This window comes from Chiloscyllium plagiosum, unplaced genomic scaffold, assembly GCF_004010195.1.
Source record: "Chiloscyllium plagiosum isolate BGI_BamShark_2017 unplaced genomic scaffold, ASM401019v2 scaf_65854, whole genome shotgun sequence".
Classification (NCBI taxonomy): domain Eukaryota; kingdom Metazoa; phylum Chordata; class Chondrichthyes; order Orectolobiformes; family Hemiscylliidae; genus Chiloscyllium; species Chiloscyllium plagiosum.
Window position 1 is genome coordinate 1 of NW_025202626.1, and position 4,463 is coordinate 4,463.

Here is a 4,463-nt window from a genome sequence, read left to right on the forward strand (position 1 = left end):
CCTCCTTCCACCTATCATATTCCCAGCGCCCTCCCCCAAATTCCCTCCACTCTACTTTTTTTACCTCAGCCCACTTGGCACGCCAGCCTCATTCCTGAAGAAGGGCTTATGCCTGAAACCTCGATTCTCCTGTTCCTTGGATGCTGCTTGACCTGCTGGGTTTTTTCCAGAAACACATTTTCAGCTTCCCACATCTTGTGTTTATCTGTGCCTTATGTCCAGCCTTCATCAATGGCGAGAGCAACGGGCGAGGGAGACACCAATGCGTAAGTCTCTCCGTGCCCATGCACGGCACCAACATCGGCAGTTCTCCACTGTGCATTTACAGGTAGTTCTCGGTGCCCCTACACCCATGCCCTGCCCCTTTTGAAATATCTCCATTGTTTTGTGCTGTCTCTCTGTGCTCTTCTCACCAAGATGAATCACTTCTACTCATCCTGCTCCAGATTTCATCAACAAAACAGTCATTAAGAATCCCACTGCATAAACATACATTTCGCATCTCTCATTATTTGGTTTTCCTGGATCTCTTTCACACAATAAAAGGTCACAGCAGCTTGACTTGAAAAATAAAATTGCGTTCCTTTTCATTATCCCAATGCGATCTACATTTCAATGCAGTTAAGGCAACTGGCTCAAAGTATTCTTTGAGATTTTATAGTAGCGTCGATGCATACAAACTGACATTGGAGTTCCAATTTCAATAAAACAGCTGTGAGCGTACAAAAATAGCAACATTAAAAACAGCGATGAGAGTGGGACTCGAACCCACGTGTGCAGAGCACAATGGATTAGCAGTCCATCGCCTGAAACTCTCGGCCACCTCGTCACATGTACCCGGCGTCCAATGACCTTATTAATAAGTGAATTGCGTAAATTATGCAGCAGAGCAGATATTTCTCCCTGGTGTTGGTGAAATGATAAATAGTACAGTACGGTTCTAAGACTATGGTCTGACCTCTGGGTTGTGGGGCAAGCGCATTCCCACTGTGACACTCTGCTCACAGTGGTCTGAACAAAAATGAAGAAAAGACTATGTAACAAGGTCTGTTGAATTCTGTGAAGATTTGAGGTCAACGGAATGAAGAACCCGAGAAAGCAGGTGTGTTCTTTCAAGAAAGAGTTGGATAGAGCTCATAAGGATAGTGGACTCCAGGGTTATGGGGATAAGGCAAGAACAGGATACTGAATAAGGATGATCAGCCATAATCATAATGAATGATCGTGCTGGCTCGAAGGGCAGAATGGCCTACTCCTGCACCTATTGTCTATTAAATTGCCTGTGAGGAATTGTTTTCCAGACTGGACGAGAGTGCATAGTGCTCAATGTCATTATTCGGAACACCTTTCTTCTGCTCAGATATTTTTGACACGCACTTGTGTACAGGACAGACAATTTCAAAATCCTAAATTAGGCTAAACTGACAATTGAATTCAACAATGCAAAAACCTTGATCTGTATCATTTTCCTGTGCCGTGCGACACCAAGTCACTGTATGATCACAGCAACAGAGTGAGCAAGTGTCAGAAGGAAAATGAGTGCAGTGCCAGAGCGCATGCTGGGAGCAACAGTTGACACACTTGGAAGTGCATTTCCCACAACAGAAAAAATTCCCAAACAGCAGACTGTGGTGGAAGAATTCAGAGGGGGTTTACACTTTGGAATTTGATGCCAGAGTCACAATAGGGATCTGTCATTGAGTCTGTTAAAGATGAAGATTTTAAGATTTCTACAGATGAAAAACAAAATAAAATGTTAATTGGTTAGTGAAGGCAAATGTTGAAATTGTATATTTCAACAATCTACCCATCTTTGCAATGAGTAGCTCATTCGGTTACGGATCAGGCAGTTGAAAGTTCGACTTTTACTTGGCGCTAGCGCATTGTGGAGATTCATCACACATACAAACTAATCATTTTTGTTCCGCTGAGGTGGATAATATGTGAAATTTTCATCCCCACAAACGAAAATTCTTTCACTGCCTTCGATCATTTAAACATTACCAAGAACAATCAGAGTAAAAATCACACAGCACCAGATTGTATCGAACAGGCGTATTTGGAAGCACCAGTGTTACATGTACTGCTTCTTCATCAGGTATTTGTCAACTGTTGGAATCTAAAATGGCTTTCAGTGATTTTTATATTTGGCCACCCCAGTCCAACACCAACACCTCCAAGTCATGGGTACCATCGACACCACGAACGGTCGGTTAAAGTCCAGATGATCTTCCAAAAGATCGCGCATATTGACATACACGCCAATTTCCTGCAGAAAAACACCCACCTGATGAAGGAGTGGCTCTCTGGAAGCTCGTGCTTCCAAATAAACCTAGTGGACTATGCCCTGATATTGAGGAATTTTTAACTTTGTCTACTCAACTTAAACACTTGCACTTCCATATCATAGAGAACACAAGTCATGTCCCAGCGCTGTCAGCGAAGGCAATCCTGGAATAGCCCAATACATTGCTCATAGGTACGTTTCGTTTTCAGAAACCAACGCATTCAATCGCTGCAGCTCTATGTATGAAAAGCACAGAAAAGAAATAGCGGAGACTCAGTTTTTACAGTAAATTGAAACTCTTTGGGAAGTCGAATCAGAGGAGAATGAAGGATTAACTGTCCGACTGTGCAGAGAGAGGGAAGGCACTTTTCCCTTCTTTGAAGAGCTGGGGTATTGAGTGATCTAAGGCATGAAACAGAATCCTGGTAGAGGTGCGCTCTCTGCATCAGGAACAAGAAATCCTGATTTCCTGAGCGGTAATGAAACCCAGGCCACTCAGTTAAAACGCTGAATACTAACCATTAGACCACCAGGGATGAGGGCAGAAGCAGTTGCACCGTTTCCTCATAACACAATTTTTGGAATTATGTCAAGCAGATATGTTTCCCGTCAAAAATGATTGAATTATCGAGTATTTACAGCACAGAAATGGGTCCCTTCATCTCATTTCCCAGCACTTGGTCTGTAACCTTGTAAGGTCTGACGTTTCACGTGTTCATCTGAATGCTAATTTCTCTGGAAAGTTTTAATCTCGTAAAACACAACAAATGGGATTAAAGTTTGAGATGGGAAAATGTGTTCACATTCAGCCGTGTAACTGAACCCCATTTTTACCCACAGACTGAAGCGTGCAGACACATTTCCCCAAGAGTGACACAATCCTCGGGAGAAAACAAGCAGAAAGTAAGATTTCACGAACTTGGCTGATATTGTCCCATTTTAGACTTTAACACCAGTGTCTAGTTACAGCAATGAAAGGAAGCATTCAGCCCCTCCCGCACCAGTGTTCATTGCCCATTGTTTCCCCTTCAATCTGTAGTTTGTACTGCCTCACCTCGTTCTTGCTGTCAGACTTGATCATTGCTCACACCCGCTATTTCCTGTCCTTCCTATCGGTTTTCCTCAAGTTCTTGGAATGAAAAACAAGAGTGGTCTATTTCAAGCACTTTTCTAGTTGACAAGGCCAGTGTTATCACCACTGAGCCAGCACATTGCCAGCTCAGAGAAAGGTCACATACATTAGAAACTGAAATGCAAAGATGATTGGATAGCCTCAGCATTGTAAACCAACCAACAAGACCGGAATAGAGCCGAGAGGTCATGCACAGAAGGATGGGAGTATAGAATGACGAATCTCATGGTGTCCAGGGTGGTGTTAACAGAAATCTTCCCTGGTAGTATAGTGATGAGGATTCAATGCTTTAACTGTAATGGCTTGTTAAATGTTAACGTTTGCAGTAATCAATATGAAATACTGCCTGATCTTTCGAAGCAGAATGATGTTGCGCAGCAGACAAAATCGTTTCCGTGCATGACCTAAAAAGAGAGCTCAGAAGGGCCAGGAGGAGACATGAGAGCCAGGAGGAGACATGAGAAGTTGTTGGCGGATCGGATCAGGGTTAACCCAGAGGCTTTCCATAGGTATGTCAAGAATAAAAGAATGACGAGTGTTAAATTAGGGCCAATCAAGAATAATAGTGGGAAATTGTGTGTGGAGTCAGAGGAGACATGGGGAAACAGTAAATTCTTCGACAGTATTCACTATAGAAAATGAAAATGTTGGCGAGGAAGATGCAGAGATACTTGCATCTTGACTAGAAGAGATCGAAGTTCACAAGGAAGAGAAATTAGAAATACTGCAGTGTGTGAAAATAGATAATTCCTCCGGGCCGGATGGGATCTATCCTAGGATCCTCTGGGAAGCAAGGCAAGAGTTTGCCGAGGCTGTGGCATTGATCTAGAAGTCATCGTCTACAGGAATAGTGCCTGAGGACAAGATGATAGCAAATGTGGTCCCCTTGTTCAAGCAGGGTAGTAGAGACAACCCTGGTAATTACAGACCAGTGAGTCTCACTTCATTTGTTGGTAAAGCGTTGGAAAAGGTTATAAGAGAATGGATTTATAATCATCTAAAAAATAATAATCTGATCAGGGACAGTCAGCACGGTTTTGTAAA

The 4,463-nt window shown here is 42.9% G+C and overlaps 1 non-coding gene across 1 annotated transcript; it reads right to left on the minus strand.

The window, feature by feature from the left end:
* Positions 1-747: 747 nt before the first annotated feature.
* Positions 748-829, minus strand: trnas-gcu. The gene has a single exon. It is a non-coding gene; the product is annotated as a tRNA-Ser (tRNA).
* Positions 830-4,463: the final 3,634 nt, after the last annotated feature.